At 35.3% G+C, this 27,498-nt stretch overlaps 1 long non-coding RNA gene across 1 annotated transcript in view; it reads left to right on the forward strand.

Moving 5' to 3' along the window:
- LOC121037961 (uncharacterized) overlaps positions 1-27,290 on the forward strand; it is a 60,626-nt gene extending 33,336 nt beyond the window's left edge. Inside the window, exons 2-4 of the long non-coding RNA XR_005794083.1 lie at positions 16,598-16,669; positions 26,281-26,328; positions 26,979-27,290. This is a non-coding gene — a long non-coding RNA (uncharacterized LOC121037961). The remainder of the gene's footprint in view (positions 1-16,597; positions 16,670-26,280; positions 26,329-26,978) is intronic.
- Positions 27,291-27,498: the final 208 nt, after the last annotated feature.

Here is a 27,498-nt window from a genome sequence, read left to right on the forward strand (position 1 = left end):
CCATGATATCTGGAGCTTCAGCTGATAAGACTTGAATGACAGGAGGTACTTCAAGAAGCTAGGTGATGGAGAAAGGGGAAGTCTCTTATACAGTTGATGGGAGTACAAACTGATGCAACCATGCTAGAGAGCAGTATGGAGGTTCTCAAAAAGTGAAAAATAGAACTACCCTACAGGCAGCGATTGCACCACTAGGTATTTACCCAAAGGATACAAAAATACAGATTTGAAGGGGTACATGCACCCCAATGTATATAGCAGCATTATCAATACTAGCAAAACTTGGAAAGAGCCCAAATGTCCATCAACTGATGAATGGGTAAGGAAGAGGTGGCATATATATACACAATAGAATACTACTCAGCTATCAAAAAGAATGGAACCTTGTCATTTGTAACATGAATAGAGCTAGAGTGTATTATGCTAAGTGAAATAAGTCAGAGACAAATACTATATGATTTCACTCATATGTGGAAATTAAGAGAAAAAAAACAGATGAACATAGAGGAAGGAAAAAAAAGAGAGAGGGAAGCAAACCATAAGAGACTCTTAACTACAGTGAATAAATTGAGGGTTGATAGAGGCAGGTGGATGGGGGAAGGGTTAAATGGGTGCTGGGTATTAAGGAGGGTACTTGTAATGAGCACTGGATGTTACATATAACCAACGAATCACTAAATTTTACACTTGAAATCAATTTTACCATACATGTTAACTCACCAGAATTTAAATAAACACTTGAAAATTAAAAAAAAATAAATTAAAAAGAAGCTAGGGGATGCATTAGACTGGAGGCATCTTTACTCTCCTTTGCATGGTACCAGAGTTGTGATGACTCCAAGGCTAGAATCAAATAGCTCTTTCAAAAGGCGTTCTATATGCAGGTTTTATATTTGGTTTGTACTTCTCTAAGCATAGTACTAGAGTCCAGATAGAACATCCCAAGAGGCAGCAACCAAATACCAAGGGTTGTGATGGAACAATGCACGGACTTTTCTGACTTAGGTTCAGAATTTACATGTTAAGTTCTATTCTCTTGGTTAGGAGTAAGTTACAAAAGCCAACCAACACTTAAGAGGATTAAGAGAATTAGACTTCATTTCTTAATAGGAGAATGACAAGACCACGCAGTAAAATTAGAGCCTTATGGGATGGGTAATGTTATTGTGTACATCTTTGCAAAATAACATTTCCCACAATATTTCGGAAACATTTGACTGTTTAAGAAGAAATACATAATTCACAATACAGTTAAATATGTATTTATTATTACTTCTCATAATAGCTGATTATAGGAAATTTAATAAAGAACTATACCCATGAATAAAATGCAATAAATAAAATTTGCCTGTGTAAATTGTGGTAGGTAAGCAAAATCTTTGATTATTCTACATTCATGGATGGACCTTGAGGGCATTATGTTAAGTGAAATAAGTCAGACAGAGAAAGACAAATGCCATGTGATCTCATATGTAGAATCAAAGAAGAACAAACTCATAGAAACAGAACAATTGATGGTTATCAGAAGCAGAAGGTGAGGGAAATGGGTGAAGATGATCAAAAGGTATAAACTCTAGTTAAAAGACAAATAAATTCTTTGGATGTAATGTATAGCATGGTGACAATGCTGTATTGTATACTGAAAAACTGTGAAGACAGTGGATCTGAAAGTTCTCATTACACACAAAAATATTATAACTATATGAGGTGATAAACTAAATTCATTGTGGTGATCATTGTGTAATAGATACATATATCAAATCATTATTATATACCTTCAAACAATAAGTGTTACATATCAATTATATCTCAATAAAACTGGAATTGTTTTATTATAGAAAGCAAAGCATATCATAAACATTTGGATAAGTTCAGATATGCTTATAATAAAAGATATAATAATCAATTGTTTTAATTAGTCTGTAGCACCAATATAATAAAAATGAATTAAACTTAAATTTCAGTAGTAAAAATAACTCTAATGGAAACCAAATATCATAGGAATAGGGAATTATTAAATATAAACACAAAAATGATTAACTAGGAAACTGTTATTTTGACAAAATAATTTAAAAGTTATTGGTTTGTGGGGCACCTGGGTGGCTCAGTCAGTTAAGCGTCCAACTTCGGCTCAGGTCGTGATCGCACGGTTCCTGAGTTCGAGCCCCGCATCAGGCTCTGTGCTGACAGCTCGGAGACTGGAGCCTTCTTCGGATTCTGTGTCTCCCGCTCTCTCTGCCCCTCCCCCAAAATGCTCTGTCATTCTCTCTCAATAATAAATAAACATTAAAAAAAGTCCTTTTAAAAGTTATTGGCTTGTAATGATAAAATACATACAAATTTAATGAAGAAAATATCCACAAATAGACAAAAAATTACAATGAGAAAGACACATAACCACATTTATAAGATTAATTTAATAACTTCAAGAGATAATTTACTTCAAAATAATTCACTTCAAAAAATTTGAAGGTTTCATTCTAATTATCTTAGTTATTTGAGAAAATATAGAGAAATAATTCAAGAACAAACTGTAAGTATCCAAGAACACTAATAACTATAAACATTAAGAAAGCTTCCAAAAATACTTTCAGGGATAGGTAGTACCTATGCCATTTTAACTTTTCCAAAGTAATAAGGAGAAGGAAACTTGCCAATGGCCCTTACTGAGTTAGCGTTACCTGAGACAGTAACAAAATGGAGATAGCACACAGTGGTATTACACACTTTAATTTCATTTATACATATTGATGCAAAAGTTCTAAGCATGATATTACCTCATAGAGGCTATCGCATGCTAAAGGAGTTATGGCCATTCTATTAAGAAGTGGGTTCATTCATGGATAATAGATTTGTTAACACTAAGACTGTTGTTCATACATTTCACTATGCTAAATAAAAAAAGAGAACATATATTTTGATATGTGTTGAAAAGTCTGTTTCACAAACACTTCTCTCTCTGTCTCTTTTGCTTTCTTTCTCCATCTTTTATCCCTTACACTCGTTTTTAACGTTATTCATAATATAAAGAGGCAGTAAGATACCTGTCATCAATATTTTAATATTGCTCTTAGAAAAGTAAAACAATAAAATATGATATTAAAATAGGAAATAATAGAAATTTGGTGACACAATGATAATTATTTGCAAATGAATAGGACTTTCTACCAAAAATATCAGAGGCAATCAACTGCAAAGCCATTAGAGATGATAAGACACTTTATTAAGATACATGCTGAATATGATTAAATTTAAATATGCTTCTCTGCAATAGCTATGTTTGAAAATGTATTTTATTTTTAGCTATATAACAGATTGTATGTTCAGAAAAAAAACTACCTAACATGGTTAACTAAAATGATAACTATTCAATACTGTTGGAAAGCCTTTTATTCAAATGCATGGTTGAGATAGAAAGAAAATAAGATGATCCAAAGTATTGTTCTATTTGATTAAATGTGGGTATTTGTAATTGGGAGTGAATTATTATTATCTAAAATAGACAAATAGGCATGGTCACTGTTTTGTGTGAGTGACATATTTACCAAAAAAATCAAAATACAAAATATAGAAAAAAATCATTTCTTCAAGAATAGTGTAGTCTAAATTACTCAAAATTTAAAAATAAATTGGGAATAATTATACGATGTTAATATCCTAAAATTACACACACACACACACACACACACACACACACACACACACACAGAAATCTATCAATTAAAAAAAAAAAGACATGAGAGATTTCCCATGAAATTAGAGGTAATTACCTAGTGTAACATTAATGTCAATACCACACAAATTAATGTATTATTTTAATGAAATAGCAAGCAAAATAACAAAGTAATTTTTTACTTTTAATTTGGTAAAAAATACCATGCAAATTTTCAAATGGGGGATAAAATACATTAAAGCCCACAATATGTTTGAAAACTGTTCCACTTGATATCTAATACACAAAAAAATCTCTGAATGAATATAAATGTCAGTTGCTAAACAACTGAAGAAGAGAGGTAGATACAGTTTTCTATTAGTGTGAGCCCTGGATAAAGAGTTTCCTCAGAAATATAAATTCCCTGTGATGTGCTATTAAACACAATAGCAGAATTTTGAAAGACGATAGTTGACAGTAATAATTCATCAAAAACACCATGTAAAATATATTTTGCTTTGTTTTCTTATTCACAATATTTAGAATTCGCATTTTTAATAAAAATGAATGGTATACTTAAAACCACCTCACCATCTCTTGCCAGAAGGATTAGACTACAGTTAGCTGTTTTCTTTGAAGGAAGAGTCTGGGGATAGCAGGACAGAATGCCCTAGGGCAGAGTATCTTAAATTTTATCAAGGTAGCATCTCTAAATCTGGAGAAAAGTTTGCTTCACTCTTGGCCTATAGCCTAAAGGCACTTTCAACAAGCATGAACTTTATCTCAGAATTCCCCATTTTACCTAACATTTTAGGGGAAATCCTACCTTTTTTTGTCATATAATATGTATATATAGTGGTATAAATCTTTTAAAATATTTTCCATGAAATAAAATAAATGCTACCTAACTTGCACATGCAACCTTCCAAATTTTAAGTATTAGCTGATAGGAAAGAAAGAAAAAGAAAAAATTATTTTATAGGCAAGTAAGAGAATACCATGAGCTGGTCAACTGGTATTTAGAATAAACATTTCTGGCTTTCAATTAGAATTGGTCCAAACCTTAGAAATATGTGTTCATCCACAAAATAAGAAATGTGTTCATCCACAAAATAATAATGTGGTCTCCAGGTACAAAATGAAATGATGATGCTATGGTTTATATGTTATCTACTATACAATAGGTTTATAAAATTTTATAGTTCAATCAATTATGCAGATCAAATGCAACAAAACAAAATCTATAGTTTTATTTATTTATATTAAAAAAATTTAGGGGCGCCTGGGTGGCGCAGTCGGTTAAGCGTCCGACTTCAGCCAGGTCACGATCTCGCGGTCCGTGAGTTCGAGCCCCGCGTCGGGCTCTGAGCTGATGGCTCAGAGCCTGGAGCCTGTTTCCGATTCTGTGTCTCCCTCTCTCTCTCTGCCCCTCCCCCGTTCATGCTCTGTCTCTCTCTGTCCCAAAAATAAATAAACGTTGAAAAAAATTAAAAAAAAATTTAATATTTATTTTGAGAGAGAGAGAGAGAGAGCACAAGCAGGGAGAGGGATAGAGAGAGGGAGACAGACAATCCCAAGCAGGCTCCATGCTGTCAGCGCAGAGCCCAATGTGGGGCTCGAAATCACAAACCTAGAGACCACGACCTGAGCTGAAATCAGGAGTCGGTTGATTAACCAAGTGAGCCACCCAGGCACCCCCACAAAATCTGTAGTGTTCAAGGATTAAAACTTGTACTTCTCCCTTCCTATAACTATCACCTTTCTCACATGTTATTATATTTCCTCTCATTTCTGCTGTATTTCAATGTTTGGATCTTGTAGCCCATCTGTATTCTTTTACTGGGAAGAGAGACAAGTGAAATAGAATGTATGCATACCATAAAATATTATTTATCGGAAGCAACAAATTAGTTGTTCATATATGGTCATAAATGATCTTGAAGACATACTGCTAAGTTAAAAAAACATTAACAGACTTACTGTAGATCCATGACAGAGTTTTATCCATGTCATGAAAGGTGAGTGCTTTCAAAACCACCTTTATTTCACCAGATAATTGTCAAACTAAAAATACAGATATTCTTTTCCTGTGAGGTTATACAAATTTTAAAATTTCTCCTAACTAAAGCACTTCTTTTGTTGCATCTCTGCTCACTTCCATTATCATCCCACCTCTTTTATTCTTGAGTTGTATTCTTCACAGTGCACTTGAAATTCATTATCACCAATTCTTTTATTTTGTACCTGTATTAGTTATAATAATGTTAAACCACAGCAACAAACAGACTGAAAACTTCTAACATATATAAAAGGGCAACTTTTGTAACTCACAGTTCATAGCAGTACTTTCGTATAACAAGGGCTTTGTTCTACATGGTAATTTAGGGATCTAGTCTCCTTCCAACCTTTGCATCTATCCAATGTGTTATAAAATTGTACCGCACCCCAGAATTGCCTAGAGGACATACTAAAACAAAGATTGCTTTGACTGCTCAGACCCTTTTTATCCCTGTATTTCTTATTTACAAAGTCAGAAGTAAGCCTGGGAACTTGATTCACCTATGTTTCCAGATACTTCTGATGCTGCTGCACACTTTTGAGAATCCCTGTCCTGAGGTGTTGTCTCTGTTTACATACAGCTGGGGGAGATCGGAGATAGAGAAAGCACAATCATTCCTTATATCCAGGCTCTGAAGTAATAATATTTGCCGATGTTATTCACATAACACAGGCAAAAACGTTTCCATTGTGAGATGCAAGGAAGTCTCAGAAATGGCGTGTCTGTCTTGCAAGGCACTTCTAGGCAGTAACTGTACAATATAGAAAATGGAGCAAACCGTGGGTGAGTCTCTCACTCTGGTCACCAAACCTATATACTTCTTCACACAGAAGAACAAATCTCCATCTCTTATGCAAGCTCAACTCAAGTCTCATTTTGTTACAGTATTCCTCTCATCCCACTGTCTATGGGTGGTGCTTAATCATCTCCATCCAGTTCAGAAGTGGTTCATTGTGATTCAGCCATGTATTTTTATATGAGAAAGGAAAAATTATGTGATTAAATCAGTCAATTTCATGTTCAGTGCCCACTTACCAGTGCTCAAATTTCACGACCAGTGCTAAAGGGACACTGAGTGATGCTGAAACATACTGAATGGCAAGAAGTTATAAAGACATTAAATAGAGCATAATGTCCCTATAGACAAAAACTGATAGGCAGCAAAAGGAGTGCTACTTAACCTACCCAACTGTAAAAGGTAGGAAGGCAAGAATTGAAGACAAGATTCTGTCCTTTAGTCAGTACTCACATCTGAGCCAATTTTGAATCCAGAACTCATTGGCATAAGAAGACGTTAGCTCCCTAAAAGGAAAAACCCTATCAACATAGCAATTATACACTATAATGATTTTCCCAGTCTCACCAAAAGTAGCTATAGTCATTTACTCAGTAGATTCTACACTAGGCACAAAATAGGTATTTTGAGGACTATTGGGGATGAGTTCTGGTTGACACTGCTGCTCAGAGACACGAATTGTGTTATAGATACCTTGTTAGCATGGGGACTTAGGGAGAACGGATAGTAAATGGGGCTGGGGCCCTGGCTAGGCTAGCTCGTGGTGGGCTCAATGAGCCCATAGCCCCACCTATTGTCCATTTCTCTACTCACCAACTACTACTACAGTGGCCAATTGGAGTAACTTCTATGTTGATTCCTTGGTGAAGTGAGAGCTATCACATTGGGAAAGCCAAATGAAACTCTGAAACTACCCACTCCTTAAAAAACATAACATCTGAAGCAGAGATTTATACACCTTTTGAGAAATAGCTCCTGGCATGTCACTGAACCCTAATAGAGACAGAACACCTAACCATGGAGCAACAAGTAACAATGCATCTGGAACTTCCCATTATGAGCTGTGTTTTGCTGAACCCACCACATTATAATTTTACAGAGTCCCATAGGTGGTCATAATTTGGGAATGTTTACCCTAGATTGAGCTTAAGGAGTCTAAGAGGACACTGAGAAGCTTGCATGAGTGGGTAGCCTAGACTTTCATGTCAGCACTAAGTTACACAAACTTTTCACAGCTCACATTTTTGTTTATATGCGTGTTCCTGTATGTTCAATTGAAGGAGAAAGAATAATCCTCAGGCTTCATTTATAATTGAGTTGGCTCACTATGTGGGTGCAAGCTGAAAATGGGTGCCATCAGCATTACAGTCATGTTCAGAGTGGCTACAAATGAAAATGGAAAGAAAATATTTCCCAAAGGGTAGAACTGCTGACAGTGAAGCTGGCCATCTACTTTATGTGGTAGCAGAACCAGCACATGGATGGATGGCACATGGAAGTGGACACCAAGTGTGAAGATATTTGTGTCACACGCTGATGCCCATCATAAAGCATCCACCATGAAAATAGTATGGGATAACCAAGCAGATAAAATGACTTGGACATCTGATGTTAGCCAAACTTCATGTGCCATTTTGGGAGTGCCATGATAGGGACACAAATGGAATAATGGTTATGTTGTGAAGGTTAATTATAGCAAGCTTGGAATTAGCTTGAACTCTCTTGCTGAAGTTTGTGCACGGCAATGACCCTTAGTCTAGGCATGAAATATTCTGATTAATAGTGTTGCTTTATAACCATGGGTCTAAAGAGTTTCCAGCCCATTTGTTCCAGCTCGTCAGCACTGTTTATTGATAACAATGAGATTGATGATTCACACCTGGTCTCTGTGAGACCCTGGAGGACTCTGCTGTTAAAGCTGGTTATGTAGCAGAAATATGTTACATGGCCAGCAAAAAATAAAAAATAAAAATCTCCAGCCAAGATCCCTTTTTGAGCTCCCTAATTCCAAGGTGTTCCATGCACACACTGGTGGTTCCTGATCCAAGAAAAAAAGTGCATCCATCCATGGCCCTTAGAAATGGATTACAATAGGAGCCTGCACCTGATGTCTCTGGACCCCTGGCTGTGAGACAGACTTTGGCTGTAATGCATTTGCTTACTTTAATGCTGTCATTGATATATTATGTCTGTTTGTGGTGATAAACTGTAGATTTGTACGTATTTCATCTTGGATTTCGTGAATCTATTTCAGCAATCAAACCCTGCTTAACATCGACTGCTAGTGCAGTGAGTGGCAGAAATTGAGGCTATGAATTGACTCAGAGACATGGACTTGTACTTATCAAGGCTAATCTAGCTACCACCTCTTTGCAATGCCTAACCTGCCAGACAGACCTATTCTGAGTCCGAAATACTACACTATTCCTCAAGTATAAGCAACTTGGTGCCAAATCTCACTTTTCTTGAAGAGCCAGAATTTATACTGAAACATATTCCAGGTATAGGGTTGGCTTTCCCACCTACAGAGCCTTAGCCAACACTACTGCATGAGGGCTTACAGATATCTATCCCACATGTATGGAATCTATACAGGTTTTATATTGCTTCCCTACAAATTATCACAAACTTGGTGGATTAAAACAAAATACATTTATTATTTCTCAGTTTCTGTGTATCCGAAATCCAGGTACAGGTTAGCTGGATTCTCTGCTCAGAATCTTAAAAATTAAGAAGTTGGTTGTGTTCTTTCGTGGAGCACTTCAGGGTCTTTGTCAAGCTTATGTGGTCATTGGTACAATTCAGTTCCTTGTAGTTGTGGGATGGAGATCTCCGGCTGTCAGCAGAGGACAACTCTCAGCTCTGACTGGATGCTTACCATTTCTTGCCACATGCCTTTTAATGACATGACATTTTCTTTTGTAAGGCCAATAGAAGAGAATCTTCTATAGCTTCAAATATCTCTGATTTATTCTGTCTCTAATCTCTGGATCCTCTTTTTAAAAGGCTCACCTGATTAGGTAGGGCCACCCACACTAAAGGGGAGGATATACTTGCCAGTTGGAGTAACTCTTACATTGATTCCTTGGCCTGTGGAGAAAGAGCTCTCATAGTGGGTAAAGCCAAATTAAACTCTGAAACCATCCTCATTCCCAGTAAGAACAAAAAATCTCCAGCAGAGATTAACATGTCTTTTCAGAAACAGTTCATGGTATGTCACTGAGCTTTGGTAGAGGTAGAACACTCGACCACGGAACAACAAGTGACCAAGTATCTGAAATCTCATTATGAGCTATAGTCTTCCAGACCTATCAAGTTATAAGTTCAGCAGTGCTTATAGGCAGCCATAAAAAGAGAGTGATATATAGTGGGTTATACAGTGTATACATATCAAGGGATGGGAATCTTGGGGACCACTCTAGAACTATCCTTACCACAGGATTCCAGGCAATAATGCATGCAACTAGGAGACTCACTTCATTGCAAAAGTGTGAGTGTGGAGGCATAACCAGGGAATCCACTTGCTGTATCACCAGTGTACTACTTAGAAATAGCTGGTCTCACAGAGGGCTGGAACACCCTTCAAAAAGCAAAGATGAAACACTAGCTTAGAGGCAGTCCTTTAAAAGGATAAACTGCCATGCTTCAGGATGCAGAATATGCTTTAACTCAGAAGTCTCTGCATCGCAGGGGCGCCTGGGTGGCTCAGTCGGTTAGGCATCCAGCTTCAGCCCAGGTCATGATCTCATGGTTAGTGAATTCAAGCCCCACATAGGGCTCTCTGTGTCAGCACAGATTCTACTTTGGATACTCTCTCACCCTCTCTCTCTCTCTCTCTCTCTCTCTCTCAAAAACAAAAGTCTCTGTGTCCCAAATAGGTCTGGAAACCAAGTGATAGAAGTAGGAGTGGCCCCATTTGACATTATTCTCAGCGATGCACAAGAGTATTTTGTGCTTCCCATTTTTGAAACTCTGAGCTCTGCAGGGTTGAAGGTGTTTTCCCTAATATGGCCCATTCTTGCCACAGGACACAGTACACAGTACACGTTCCATTGAACTACAACTGTCACCTGAGCATTTTGAACTCCTTATGTCCAGAGACCATCAGACTAGTAGAAATGGCAACATTACAGTTAAGTGTAATTGACTACAATCAGCAGGAGGAGGTAGGATTGCTTTTGCCTGAAGAGGTCAGGGTAATCTATATGTGGAACTCAGGCAATCCACTGGGTACCTCCAGTATTCCTTGCTTCGTGATTGTTGAGTGGACCCTTACAGTAATTCAACTTGGAAAAGGCGTGATTTCCAAGGACGAATATTGCATAGGAATACATTTGGGTCACATCAGTGGGTAATATACCAACACATGCAAGGAAATAGAGGAAGGTGAAGGAAATTTAAGATGGATAATCAAAGGAGAGGATGACTACTAGTTATGGCCCTAACATCAACAGCAACAAAATAGTTTGTTCCCCTGACCTGCTTTTTCTAAGCTTCCCCTCAGGAGGAGAGGCCCAAGGAACCCGTGGAGGAACTGCTGCTGGAAACTGTAGTGTACGTCACTACAACCACTCCTACTCAACAAGTGGTAGACTGTTAAGATGATGAAAATAAGACTCTCATAGCTCCTACGGAAAGCATATTAATGGATGGCTGATATACTCCTATTCTGTATCCATCCCCACATTTGTGCTGAGGCCACATTTCCATGGGTTCCTCTTAACCAAATACTGAACAAGGAAGTACTATGATGAGCAAAGTGGTGGTACCATGCAGGACCATTCCTAAAAGATGCAGAATTCTTTAAATAGGCAATTTTAGCCCTAGGATGCTCCCAATGACCTGGCTGAAACTTTCTTAGGAGACACGGTTGTAGTCTGAGAATCTTTCTACCTAATCCTTTTTACTTCATTCTCTCCACTGGATCCAGACTGTTGGAAATTGGAAGACGCTCCTGGCTGACTCTAGATTACTCTTCTGTTTTGTTCATCCAGTGCATCTCTTGCACGTGTAATCTCATGTTGGCATCTGACCTGCCACTTTGCTTTTTTTTTTTCCTATGGAGGTATAATTGACATATAACATTAAATTAGCTTCAGATGTACAAAATAATGATGTGATATTTGTATATATTGCAAAATGGTGACCACAGTAACTCTATTTAACATCTGTCACCATACATAGTTACAAAAATATTTCTTCTTGTGATGAGGACTTGTAAGATTTACTCTCTTAGCAACTTTCAAATATGCAATATAGTATTATCTATGGTCACACTGCTGTACATTTCATCCCCATGACTTATTTATTTTATTACTAGAGGTTTTACCTTTAACCCCCTTCACCCATTGTATGTGATCCCCATCCCCTGCCTCCAGCAAATAGCAATTTGTTCTCTGAATCTGTATATCTATGTATCTATCTATCTATCTATCTATCTATCTATCTATCTATCTATCATGCCTTCTTTATTCATTCATCCATTGATGGACAGTTAGATTGTTTTTATATCCTGGCTATTGTAAATAATGCCACAGTAAGTATGGGAGTATACATCTTTTCAAATTAGTGTTTTTGTTTTCTTCAAATAAATACCAAAAAGTGGAAATTTCTGGATCATATGGCAGTTCTTTTTCTAATTTTTTGAGGGAGCTTCATATAGTTTTCCATACTGTTTGTACCAATTTACATTCCTGGGCATCTACTTCTTGAAAAAGAGAACTGATACCTCAGGTTTCCCCCAACAGAGTTTAAAGTTTACTTGACTTTGAGAACAAATAATAGACAGAAGTGATACTTCCTGTACAGCAAGAGTACAGCAAAAGCCTCATGGATTCCAGATGTAGCTGCTGATGTTCTAGATTGCACAGCTTTCGGGACACATGTGATCACTGACACAATGGCAGGTCAATTTTGATTAACTTAAAACAGAAACACCATCAACTATGAGATCTCTTCAGTTGAAAAAGTTTCCTAGTCAAGTAGGACCCCAAACTGTATATGAAAGGTTCCTATTCTCTGGTGCTGCTACATGTCATCAATTACCATTTATTAATTGGTTATAGATTAGGCAAAAAAAAAAAATGTTCACAGTAAGGTACAGTGTGAAGTCAATGTATAGCAATCTGAGTAGTTCCCTCGATGCTGGTATAAATATCCCAAGTTAGGATTAAAGGAAGATTAGAATAAAAAGCAAGTCCTCAGGCATCCCTGAGCCTGGAGAAAAGACCTGTTAATCCCTTCATCCCAAATTTAACACTTAATTGCTTTTTTTTTTTTAATTTTTTTTAATGTTTATTTATTTTTGAGACAGGGAGAGACAGAGCATGAACAGGGGAGGGTCAGAGAGAGAGGGAGACACAGAATCTGAAACAGGCTCCAGGCTCTGAGCTGTCAGCACAGAGCCCGATGCGGGGCTCGAACTCACAGACCGTGAGATCATGACCTGAGCTGAAGTCGGACGCTCAACCGACTGCGCCACCCAGGCACTCCCTTAATTGCTTTTAAAAGCACTATTTATTATCTGAGATTTTCCCACAACTTACAAGTTTCTGAATTCTCTAATTTGATTTATCTCTTGGTTCACCTTGTTTCTTAAACTCATATTTTGGCCAAAATGTTTGTAATCTTTAGCCATGATTGCTTTCCTTTTTGTTTTGTTTTGTTTTGTTTTGTTTCCTTCCTGTCATCTTAATCATTTGTTCCTAATTTGGGGGATAGTGTTTCATATCAACTCTTTTCCCATCAGAGTTATATATCTATTGGGGTCCCTTCCCGAGTCCAGTGGGAAACAAATGTTCTTCTTTCCCCCTGCGGAGATGTCAATATGTGACTTCCTGTCTTTACTGGGAAAAACGTTATATATTTTGGATTCTATATCGTATACTGCTTCGATTTAGTGTCTCATTTTTGATGAAGTGCAGCCTAAAGAATTTCCTAAAATATTTGTAAGAGGTGAAGTTTGTGATTTCTTGTGATTCCAAGGTTGATAAACAGTTGAATGTTAACACTAGTTGAAAAGCCCTTTCCTGCAGAAATTTAAAGCATTACTTTGTTGTCTTCTAACAACCAGGGGTGCTGGTAAGTTTGATGCTGGTTCTTACCCCATAACTTATTCCACCAGCATCATTGCTGTTTTACTACAAATATTTAGCTCATTTTCTTTCTTTTTATATGCTGATTTAAATAAGATAGTATTTCAATAACAGAACAAGACAATTACTTGTTTTAAATGAGCGTTTAAGTCAATCCATCATTTTCTCTTCATGACATTAAGCGGATTGCTTACTTATTTACTTAGAAGTAACTTCTATATTATCAATAATTTTATAGAAATTATCAGTTGTTTACTATACCATAGACACATTTAATATAAGACATGGCCAGTGATTCAAGGAAAATTTTAAAAAGGTAAACTTCAAAATTCACTCATATTACATTTAAATCATCTCCAAATACAAGTGTATATATACTTTAAAGTCCTAAGTAGAAATGAAACACATCTGGTCAAGGTTGATGTGAAAACCTTCCTTCGTATAAGGCTTATCTCCAAAACACAAAAGAGAATTGTTTAACCACAACTTTGGCATAAGTATGCTGCACAGAAGAGAAATGATCTGTTTGCTTTAAATATAAATATAGAAGAAATTATAATTATCAATCCAGTGTCATTCAGAAACTGATTCTTGATTAAATTTCACTGTTCTGAAATTTTTAAATTTTTTGTAAATATTCATTTTAATACTAATGATGAACATGTTATGGAAATCACACTTGGAATTTAGAACTTTGTTTTGCAGTTGTCTTATACAAACAATGCTAACTGCTTTTATATGGTAATGTTCAGCCTATATTAGATTTTTTACATTAGGGAGCTTCAGAAAGACTGACCTTGAACAATTTACATTAGAGAAGCTGCCATATAGCTATAACACAGACCATATGGTATGTGATAGTTTTCTACTTTGTAGTCAAGGACTGTGAAAAAGGTTCTAGTACTTGAGAATGATTACATCCATATTTACATCACATCTGCTATGCATGTTTAGAAGTAATTCTACCAAATTTCCTTGAGTTTTAGGATTTTCTAAATTGGTACATATAATTTGACCTACTGTACTTTAAGCAATCATATCGTTAGAGTAAGTAGCTTAGCTAATTGAAAAAAGAACTGAACTGGAATAAAGAGATAAAGGTTTTTTTGTGTGTCAACAACATTATCCATTATTTGAAAACCTCTCAATATAACCTACTAGATACTCAAAATATATTTGTTGAATTAACTTATGAATTTAAAATTAAATTAGTTAAAATAAATAAGTTCTGAAGATGTACTATACAGCTGGTGACTATATTTAACAACATTGTACTGTATATTTGAAATATGCCACTTGTAGCAAGTAATTAATATGATCCTATTAAACTACAGGCTTGATATTGATGGCCTCTGGTTGATTAGGCTTCATCAAAAGAGTGATTTCTTTAAGAATTCTTGTTTAGGGAAAGCAATTTGGCCAACATAGTTTGGGAAAAGCAGCTGTAGGATTTCATTATAAGATTTTAGTTTTAGAAACAATTAGAAGAGAATATTTTTTTTAATTTCATATTTTCTTAATACCTTTTTAAGTTTATTTATCCATTTGGAGAGAGAGAGAGAGAAAGCGTGCATAAGTGGGGGAGGAACAGAGAGACAGAGGGAGAGAGAGAGAATCCCAAGCAGGCTCTTCACTGTCAGCACAGAGCCTGTCCAGGGGCTTGAACTCACAAACCATGAGATCATGACCTGAGCCAAAATCAAGAGTCGGAGGCTTAACCGACAGAGCCACGCAGGTGCTCCTTCCCCTATATTATCTTTGGAATTAAATTTTGTAGGGGCGCCTGGGTGGCTCAGTCGGTTAAGTTGTCCGACTTTGGCTCAGGTCATGATCTCACCGTTCATGGGTTTGAGCCCCGCGTTGGGCTTGTGCTGACAGCTCAGAGCCTGGAGCCTGCTTTGGATTCTGTGTCTCCCCTTCTCTCTGTCCCTCTCCTGCTCATGCTCTGTCTCACTGTGTCTCAAAAATAAAGAAATGTAATTTTAAAAAATTAAAAAAAAAAAAAAAACTTGTGAATGGTATGGAGCAGGTATCCAATCTCTTCTCATGTGGACAGTTGTTTCAACACCAGCTAGATAGCCCATCCTTTTACAGTGATCTGTAATACTGCTTTTTGTGTGTCCCAGTGTCTATTTGTCTTTATTGTGTCCAGTACCACTCTGACTTTATTACTTTCGATCATATAAATCTTGGTAGCTATCAATGCAAGTTTGTCCAATTGTTTTCTTCTTCATGAGGCACGTGGCTATAATTTTTTTTTTACCTCCATTAACATTTTGAATCAACATCACAAGTTATCTCGAAAAATGATTAGAAAAAAACCCAGTATTATTCACCAGCAAGAATGGAACCATGTAGAAGTGAAGCTTGTTAGCTTTGGAATCATGTAAGATATATGAAGTCATACCCCTTTTTTTACCATGTTCAATATGTGTGTCTCTGGACATGTTACTTAGCCTCTTTAGGCTTAATTCTTCTTCTGTAAAATGGGCACATTCATAGTCGTTAGAATTGAATGAGCTAATAAATGTGAAGTGATTAGCAGAATGCCCGAAAGACAGTGTTACTAAATTTTAGCTATTATTAATAGTATTAATGATCTTAGATGCAATGGTAGTAGTTGTGTTAGTACTAACAAAAGTGATGGTTTTAAAAAATCTAGTGGAGTATCCCTGAAAATAGTAGCTGAATGAATAAAATAATAAATTAATTAGATGCAGGCAACAATAAATCATACCACTGCTACATTTCAGCTATCATGAAGTACTTTTGCCAAGAAAAATGAACACATGGCATCCTTTTTGATAGCGTCTTCCTCCTGTGGTGTGGTAGGTGATGAGCTTGGTCCACAGAATCACAAGTAGGAGTATGCAAATGGCACTGAGACTATCTGCTTGTGTGAGGGGGGTGGTTTGGCAAGGTCATCTTCTCCCTACTCAACAGTAAGCATATGCTTCCAGGTTTCTCTAATCCGTTATATTTCTTACTCTGTGCAGGCAGCTAAGACAACCAAAGAGTGGGAGCCTTCCCATGAGGAACAAGGACTATGGTGGAGAGCTGCCACTAAGGTAGCGAACTGACGTCAGATCTTGTTTATCATTTTTGCACTGCTTATTTGTTATTTTACGAATGGCATGGAGGAAAAGTAGCTTAGCTGAATCCTTATTACCACTTTCAAATCTGACCTGGTCACTTCAAATGTTTATGCCACTTTTTGGTAGTTGACCATTAAGTACACAAAATAAATTACCAGCAGAAAAATTCTTTAAAAATGCATGAGAAATATAAATCAGAATTCTTACCAACATTTAGCTGGGCTGCTACACAATTGGAATTGACTAAATACTCTGTCCAGTTTCTTCACAAAGAATGGTAGCAAAATTATTACATACCTGGGTCTCTGAAATCTTTTTTTGAACCAATACAATTCTAATCATTATTTGTATTTAAAATGTCAAAAACCTTGGAAAGGATGATGCTTTTATTTATTATCTCTCACATAAAGCCCTATGTAAATAAAAGTGTGTGATTGATAGAAAGTGTGGAGTTGGAGAGGGTAATTTGAGAATATGGAAGTTTTAGAAAATGCAGACAATGTTAGGATTGAAAGAATGAAGCAATAGTAGCATCAAGCTAGAAATATGTCAAATAGTTTATTATTTTGCATAGAACTTTTTGTGTATCTTTTACCATACGAAACACATGACTTAACCAGTGATGAAATCTGCACATGCCAAGGGGAGGACCAGTCCTGAGAGAATCAGAATCTGAAGCAGCCTCCAGGCCCCGGCTGTCAGCACAGAGACGGATGCAGGGCTCGAAGTCACTGACTGTGAGATCGATCTGAGCTGAAGTGGGACGCCTAACCAGTGGAGCCACCCTGGCGCCCCAATGGACCTGAGAGAATTTATAAAACAGTAGTTCATAAATAGTTTCATCTCATGATTCCTTGTGAGACATAGGATTCTTTCACAATGAAGAATCAGTTCTTCTCTTTCATTGATTGGGAGAAAAATCTAAACGTTGGCATTCATTTCTTTAACATCTGCTCATATAAGAATTATTTAGTGAAAGCAAAGATGAGCTGAGGGTAAAGCCTTCAACTTCCAACTTTTTCTCTGTGTTCTGACTCCAATTGTTGTGCTCTCCCTTTGTACATTGCACTCATTCCAATGATTGTAAAGTTTGGGTTGAAGGTATGCTTGGATGAACATAGGCTTTTTTCCTTTAGTATAGTCCCAGCCTTCAATACCACCCAGAAGCTTCTACATAGGCTAAATTCTGCGGCTCAGCAACTAAGTGGTACAAGCCACAGGGAGTGCATAATACCAATTTTCCACAGCCTGCACTGCCTACCCATTTGCTTAAAATTGCAATTCAAAGATGTTGACTTTACTCTATAAAGCTCTAAATAGTTTGGGCTCTGGCTCCCTCAGAAATCCCTTCTCTCCCTCTGCTATATAATGACAATTGAAGCCAGGCAGTATACTCCTGATGAGAGTTCCCAAATTTAAGGCATATGGAGCTTTATTTAAAATGGGAAGAGCACTTCACACGGTCATCGCTTTCTTAGGTATCCCTGTGTTACAAAAGCTTAACACAGTCTCATTATGTTGACCTCTTGGGCATTTCTTTCTTATGACCTTTAATTATGATAGTTACATGTAACAATGTCATGAATTGTTTCTAATATTTCTGGAATATTTCTGGAAACTCCTACTTATTTAATATTTTCATTTTTGTTGTAATTTTGTATTTTTATTTTCTATGTTGTGATTGTTAGAAGTGTGATAAAGGGTACAATTTAAATATATTATTTAAATTAATTATCTTTAAATTTTTCTAAAATCAGCATAATGGGAAGATTTAGCACAAGTAAAGAATAGTTTAAGACCTTTTTGGGGGAAAGTAATTGGAGTGGTGTTTTAGAAAAATGTTATGACTGAAATGTAAAGAGAATCATCGAAACATAACACTGAGGGCTGAAAACATTGTGAAATCTTTTGATATACACCGAGACTGCACATACATATATTTTTTGTCCTGTGAACAATTTATTTTAATTAGAATATAATTGCTTGAAAGAAACTAATTTATTGGTGACACAGTTTGCTTTTTCTTATACATATAAACTCCATTTCAATATATCCTTTTAATAATCCATATTAAATTTAATTGAAAATAGATTTTCGGACTCAAATTTAGCAACTAAAATATTCTAAGAGCAAAAAAACCAATAACTATATAACCATAAATTACTCTTAAATTGCATTGATTTTTTTCTTTTTTTTCTTTTTTTCTTTTATATTTATAATCCACTCTACATGCAATGAAGTTACCAAAATTCTTACTTTATATTTATTTTAAAATATGAAGTTTAAAACTAAAATAATATACTCATTTGGGATAGTAGATTTTAGCTTTAATTGAAAAGGGCTGATATTTAGATTCAAAAATCAAGTGTATGAAATGAATATTAAAATACATAATTTTTAGATGGTCCATAATATTTCATACCCCAAATGGTACAACAGGGAAAGTACTCCAGCTAGTTTTAAGGACATTTGAGGAAATACTGAAATTTCCTTATGTTTGAGAAATTCTAGGAATCTATGTAGCTATACTGAGGCTATGCATTTGCTGGTATATCATCTTAATATTTCCTTATACTTAAATGTTACACCCTCCCATGTTTGTTCTTGGAAATTCACTTAGTTCTGTCTTTTACCTATACATTTCTACCAACTATCTTGCCGCATAGCTCTACCATTTTTCTACAGAAACCAGTGATTCTTCCCCTACGCCCCACCCTCTTCAATCACTTCTGCCATTGGATTGCACTCTCAAGTTATTCTGATCATACGATTGTTGTCAGGCAATTTCCAAGTTCAACAATCTAGTAAGACTCCAATATCTTTGTATTTTCTATCACATAAGGCTTATATCTTCTGTTTCTCAGGATTCCCAAATCTCCTTAATTAAGGTGTGAGTAAGACTTCTAGAGTGTCTGGGGGAAATTCCATTTCTTGTCTTCTTCCAGCTTCTGATGGCTGTTGGCATTCCTTGGTTTGTGGTTATGTTACTCCATTTTCTGCTCCTATCTCATGGCCATCTCCTCTTCAGTCAATGTGCATCTGCCCACTCTTATGCCACTTATTATTGGATTTAGAGCTCACTTTAGTAATCCAGGGTAAGCTCCTCCTCCCAAAACCTATAGGTTGATCACTTCTTTTACTCTATAAGCTAATGTTTACTCTCTTACCACATAAGGCAATATTCACAGTTTCTGGAAATTAGGATATGAATTAATCATTTTTGTGTTCTCCACTCAGCTGATGACATCTGGTTATATGCAATACTATTTGCTCTTATCTCCACATAGCTTAGTAGAGTGTATGATGTAGAGTAAGCGCACACACACACACACACACACACACATTTTTGAAAAAAAAATAAATGGTAGATTTCATAAAAGCTCTTTAGCTTATGAAATTCTTAAGCTTATGTTACCATACTGTACGTACATGTGAAAGCATATTTTTCTAAATATATTTCTCCTAATAGTATAATTTAAAATGGACATTTCAGTCTTTATAATTCTAGACAATATTAAAATTATTAGCATGAAAACTTTACTATTTACACTGTGGATCGCCTGGCCAATATGATTTTAACACTGTGCTCTCATAATGCTAACTCTTATGCTTAATTTGATTGAAAAGATATGATCAACTCAAACCAAGCTTAGCCAAACAATTCACTTTTGAGTTTTAAAAATTACATATAAACAGAAAGCAAGACATTAGGATTTCATATAGCAAAATAGAAACTCTCCAAGCTTCTTTACTGTCCGTGAGAATGGGGATTAACATACTTACGTTCCTAGTGGACAAAACAGTGAATCGTATAACCTTCTTTGAGGAATAAATGTATTGAGAACCTTCCACTGTAAGGCAATGAACTCTGCCTTAAGGATAAATTGATGATTATCAGGCAACCATTGATATGTAAGAATTTAGGATTTGAAGTAGTTACATTTAGATACTATTTCATAATTCATGAATTAGTAAAATGATTAAAATTTAACACAGAGGACAAAGTTTTCATGAAAGCACAGGTGTGAAAGACTCCTTTGTTATCTTGCTTAATCTATATGATTTAAATACTTACATTTAGACTCCTTGTACAGAAGTTCAGGTAAAAAACTCTTTTCATAAATAATAACCTCAATGTCAATGCTCAAAGAAGTTAACAGTATCTTCCAAATCATAGAACTGGTAAAGGACAGAGTTAGGACGAGAATCTGATTAGACTTGCTATCTGAGTCTCAGACTAGTACAAATTTCCAGGATAGAAAACTGTTATACAGAAAGATATTTAATTTTTTTTCTTTCCTGTGATTTATACTAAGATCAAAACCTAGGAGAGACACACTCTGAATACATCTTCTAAAAGGTGTGTAGATCTCCACTATCATGTGATAGTTTCTATTTATTAATTTATTTGTATATACAACATTCTTTACATGTTAATGTTGTAGTTTAAGTTTTATAGGTTTCCAAAGCCAATGGAACTACTAAACTTTTTTTTTTTTTTTTGGTTCCTGTGACAAATGGTGGTACTCAGGTAACTCAGAATTTAGTAAATCACAGTTAACAAAAATAGCAACTTCTAAACGTAAAAGGGATATTAAACATTTTAGAAATTATGATTTTAAGGCAATAATTTTGTGATTAGCTGGGAAAGTTTTAGGCACAATAAAAGCAAAATTTGCAAAATATGTCAAATAAAATCATCTACTCAATGAACAGGCACATTATCTCTGAAAGAAAAAAGTTCACTTAGAAATTTTGTTTAGTACATTCAAACTTTGAATATTCTATTTAAAAAATCTTAGACCCTTCACATCTTTAGGGAAACTCAATTTAATTTTTTTCTTAACTAAAATTCTGATATAGGCATATAAAAGATATGAGTAAACAACTGATCTATTTTAAGTGATCATTTTATTACTTGTCAAATCCACCAGTATGTTCTACAAAATAAAATCCTACAACTGCTAATTGTTAAAGTAAACTTGGAAATACTAGAGGAATCTAACACCTAGCACATGTGTAATAAAAATTTAAGTACAAAAAACTACGGTATTGTATTTCTCTAGCTAACTAAAGACTGAACAAATTAAATGTGTAATTTCATATTTGCAAGCAGGACTGGCTGCATTAACTTGAAGATCAAATATGAAATGCAGGGTCCCTTGCTCAAAAATTATTAAGGATATCAAGTGACAGAAGATAGCATAAACCAAGCCTGGAACCCTTCTAGTAAGCCCAAAGCACTGATGATTTCACAGGTCACATGCTCATGACCATGAAGCTGGCTCTATTAATTGAGTGTTATGGTGTCATTTAGCAATTGTGCTACATATGGTATTCCAACATTGGTATCTGATCGTTAACCATCCTATGTCTCTCCTCTTCTGGAGATTACTATTTCACCACTTAACAATGGCCCATTCTCATTACAATAGGATTTTTGTTGCAAAGATATTCCAGATCCTAGACGTTTTTAGTAACTCATGTTCTGATGTTACTGTGGCTCCAAGTCTGTAGTTGTTGAACATATTTTATTCTGGGAAAATATGACTTTCCTATTCCTACTTTCCTCCTATTGCGGGTTCCTTTTTATCTTAAATCCTCTACCTGACGTTTATTGAATTCCTACCATGATCTAGACTCAATGATTATGGTGAATAAAACAGACAAAAGTCCTTCCCTCAAGGATTGTATTTTGTGAGGAACACAAGCCGTAGGCAAATCTATGTAGTATGATTACACTAAGTAAGTGAGTGCCTTGCAAAACTTGAAGGAGATTAAGAATATACAGGGATCATCGGAATATTTGTTAAAGAATATTAAGTAATTTCTAATATAAGAGATATGAAAGTCCCTTTCATTGTTAATGCATTTCTATCAGTGAGTAAGGAGGAAAAAGTCGATGCAGAAGAGAGAGGGTATCCATTCAAGGACAAATTTCTTAGGTGAGAGAAAATACCATGCAAAAAATGAAATGTTTGACCTTAGTAGCTAGTACAGAGTCATCATTTTAACTGGAAATAAAGCGGAAAATAAGGGCACAAGATCGAATACATGAATAGATTTTGTAGGGTGAAGATGAAATAACTCATTCTGTTTCTTTGCTTCTGTGAATTAAGAATTTAGGTCACCAGCCAGAAAAATCTTAACTTGTGTGTGTGTGTGTGTGTGTGTGTGTGTGTGTGTGTGTGTGTTGGAGCTTTTAGTACTCTGGTAGACACCTCACAAGTTCACGAAATAAGATACATAAGATGACAAAGGAAATCAGTTATACTCAAAAATTATTGAGTGGTTTGAAATGTTAATAGGGACAGATTTTATATAATAATGAATTCATTTTTAAATTAATGTATGACGTTATGGAGCTGAGCATTAGATTTTAAGACTTACTTTGAAGTAGTGATAAAGAAATACATAATTCAAGACATTTGCAACAACTGTAGTGTAACATTAAATAAATGCATTTTCTTTTTCTTTAGTTTTTTTTTTTAACATTTATTTATTTTTGAGAGATAGAGAAAGAGCACAGGCAGGGGAGGGGCAGAGAGATCGGGAGACACAGAATCTGAAGCAGGTTCCAGGCTCTGACCTGTCAGCACAGAGCCTGACGAGGGGCTTGAACCCACAGACTGTGAAAACATGACCTGAGGTGAAGTTGGATACTTAACCCCCGAGCCACCTAGGCGCTCCTAAATATATGCATTTTCTATTGATGACAAGGTCCAGAGACTTTGTTAAAACAACAGTGGTTTGTTGTGTATATTTAAAGCTAAAGGAAAAGTTTCAGTTAGTTGTCAGTCAACATTTCCTATTCTATTTTCTCATTTAAGTTTATGAAAACCTAACTTTTCTTCACTGACTCCAGAAGGCTCTGTGAATGCCAGATTTAAAAACCTCTGCAGTATGAGGAAGCAGAGGGGTATAGAAATCTTTAGGAAGACAAAAAAAAGTGGAAAAAATTCTATTTTAAAATTGACAGATGAGGGGCGCCTGGGTGGCGCAGTCGGTTAAGCGTCCGACTTCAGCCAGGTCACGATCTCGCGGTCCGTGAGTTCGAGCCCCGCGTCGGGCTCTGGGCTGATGGCTCGGAGCCTGGAGCCTGTTTCCGATTCTGTGTCTCCCTCTCTCTCTGCCCCTCCCCCGTTCATGCTCTGTCTCTCTCTGTCCCAAAAATAAATAAACGTTGAAAAAAAAATAAAAAAAAAATAAAAAAAAATAAAATTGACAGATGAAATCCACTTGGCAATATATCAAGTGTGACCAGTTTGGGAATTATGGGAAATGTGTTAGATAAAGTTCAGTAACTTACTGAAGTATGTATTCTGCTCCAGACAGGTTTAGCTGTTTGTGTGAACACAGGATAGGTGAAGCACTGGGATTAAAAATAGTGCAATTTTACCATATAGTGTGGCAGAGGGTGTCATAAGAGAGATGAGAATTATTAATGATGCACCATGGAACCTAATCCAGGTGACGAAGAAATTGAGAACATGGAGATTATGGGCAAAGAAAAACTGGTAGTATCAATTGGCTGGAACTCCCCATAGGATGAGGAATAATTGCAGTATAGTTTGTAGAATAAGTCACTTGAAAAGATGAAAGATGGAGAGAGACTAGGATGCATAATTTGAGATTTCGGGGAAATATATATATATATATATATATATACACACACACACATATAATTATATATACATATACACATATATAGATATATACATATAATTATATACATATAAATATGTATATATTATACATATACATGTATATATTATATACATATATATACACATATACTTATATATACATATACATATACATATATATTTAAGTTCACTAACATTTTCTGGATTCAGAGACAGATATTTGATATTATTCATCCTTTTTAAATGTCAACTTTATTAATTTTATAAGTTAATCTCTTAACACTGATTTAAATATTAAAACTTTCTCCAAATAGTTACAGTAATTACCCAGAGTTCATGAAATCTTATGGATTTAGATAATTACATTACCACAAATCTTTAATCATTGTTTCTAAAATATAAAATCACAACTCATATGTGTATATATCAGATTTTTATGTGATCAATGGACAAAGTATACAAAATTGCATAAATTTAAAAAATAAGTGCAGATAGAGTCAAATGGATGGAAAGTCTTACTACATGTATTTAAATATAGTTCTTCATTAATCTTCTTAATTCTTTTCTTCACTTAAAAAAATTTTTATCTATTTATTTTGAAAGAGAGAGAGAGAGATAGCACATGCGTGCAAGTGGAAAAGGGGCAGACAGAGAGAGAGAGAGAGAGAGAGAGAGAGAGAATCCCAAGCAGGCTCCATGCTGTCAGCACCGAGCCTGATGCAGGGCTGCATCTAATGTGAGATCACCCTCAGCCAAAATCAGAGCCAGAGGCTTAACAGACTGAACCACCCAGTGCCTCTCTTTTCTTTACTTTTATACTTGTTAAGGCTACCTTTTAGATTTAAAGGATAATTTACCAGATGAAAGCTTTGCATTTTGATAAGATCTTATTTAAACCAAACCTAAAAGTAAAAGGGAGAAAGAAAGAAAGGTAGGGAGGGAGGAAGAAGATGGAGGGAGGAAGGAAATGAGAGAAAGAGAGAGAGAATGGACAGAAGGAAAAAGGGAGGGAGGAAGGAAGGAAGGCAAGGAAAGAAAGAAGGAAGGGGCAGGGGGAAGAAGGAAATAGTCTCAAACCGACCGAGGTATCAGGATCTGAGTTTTTGTCAGTTGATTCTTGGTCTGTTCATAATATTTATTTTTGCTATTGAAGATCATTTAAAGCAGAGTGTAATTTCCTTTTATAATAAAGTTTTATTTGTTTTATCACCGGTGTTTTAAGTTTTTTACTTTCATATAGATGTTATTTATTTATTTATTTTTTAGTCTTGGTAGATTTCCCAGAAAGGATGTTTTCTCCAAATTTGTGAGACCAGAAGTACCTAACCTATTGTTCTGTCATTGTGATATACTGACCTAGTTATATTGTTACATTGTTATAATTGGAAACTTATGTATATCTTAGCAATACCTCTCTAAAATTAGTCCAGTCATCTAGAAATTTTATTTCAAGGGATAATGACGGCACTGGTAACTCTTCCTTTTGGGATTTATAACTAATACATCATGTTGGAGCACACTGGTTACAGCTGCTATTCACTGATATCTTTGATTCCCTAATAATTGTTTTCCTTCCTCTTTCTTATTAGTACATAAATTAATAAATATACATATATACTCATTTATATTCTCACATACCTATATCTTCACACTCAATGCAACAACAAAATAATAAAATCTTCACAAATACACATAAACATTTTATTGAAATTAAAAATAAATTAAACACATACTAATGTTGTCTCCATAATTCTGTTACTTCAGGTGCGTTTTGACCACTTCATAGTGACTTATTTTTGTAGGCATCACCATTAAATCATGGCCTTTCATAGACTCAACATGTTAGAATTAAACATGGTATATTTCTTTCCCTTGAAAATAAAATTATCAAAAATTGAAGAGCATGATCTTCTTCAATATGGATCTTTTTTGTTTCAGCCTTAACTCCTGACAATTTTGAAAATCTCCACTTTCCAGAAACAAAAGGTATTTTAAAACTGCCCAAAGACATATAATTAATTAACTATTCTCCAATTTTTCCTTTTTCTTTTTTCTTAAAAAGTGAATTACTTTAAGACATTATCAGTTTAATTGTTGTTCTAGATATTAGTCTCTTACTAATTATACTCATTATAATGATATGTTCCTATTATATCTTTACTATTTTATTTTTGTATAATATTCTTCTTTGAACAGAATGTCTGAATAAATCAGGTTTTTGTTTGTTTGTTTGCTGACCACTTTGTTTGCATTATGACTTTGATGGATTGGATCAAAGATATTCTCCTAACCTTATTTTCATCAGTTTTATAATTTTATCTTTCATATCTCCACCATTAAACCTCTGGTTTTTCTCTGTAATTTTATAATGATTTTTGTGCTAGTCTCACTATCTTTTTTCCCCTCACTGTTCCTGACATTGTTCTTAGTGAATTTTCCATTTATGTACATTAGGTTTCAATGGGTCAAATCTGGCCAATGGCCCATTGTAAACAGAATTTAATTGCAACACAGCCACACTCATTTGCTTATGTATTGCCTATGAAGCTTTCATGCTATTATGACAGAGTTAAGTATTTATGACAAAGTTGTACAGTCCACACAGCTTTAAATATCTATTATCTGGTCCTTTACAGAAACAAGTTTGTCAAACCATTTCTAGAGGAATCCCTGCAAATCAACAGGAGAAGACAAGAATTCTCACTTAAAAAAATAATAATAAAGATAATATAGGAAACATCTATAGAAGAAAGAACCAAGAAAGTTAATAAGAATACTCAGAGACGCTGAAAACCATTACTAAGCAGAGAGTGGCACTTAAAAGAGCAGTAAGATACCACGTTTCACCTGTTTGAAAGACATAAATCATAAAGCAATGTCAAGTGCTCCAGGAACACTGGGGTGTGAGATCTTTTATACCCCTGCTAGTGTGAGTGTAAGACAGCATAGCCACCTAGGGTGAATAGTTTTTAGCATACTAAATATATATAACTCCAATCACTTAGGGATGCCATTACTGAATATTATTAGGGGAAAAGAGTCTCATATACATAGATCACAATGAAACACAAGTGAATATATTTTTCACAGCATTACTTCTGATATCAAGTTGTTAGACTGGATAGGAAAATATATGGAGGATGAACATCATGGAGT

Source organism: Herpailurus yagouaroundi, unplaced genomic scaffold (assembly GCF_014898765.1).
Source record: "Herpailurus yagouaroundi ecotype Mexico unplaced genomic scaffold, PumYag 164, whole genome shotgun sequence".
Lineage (NCBI taxonomy): Eukaryota > Metazoa > Chordata > Mammalia > Carnivora > Felidae > Herpailurus > Herpailurus yagouaroundi.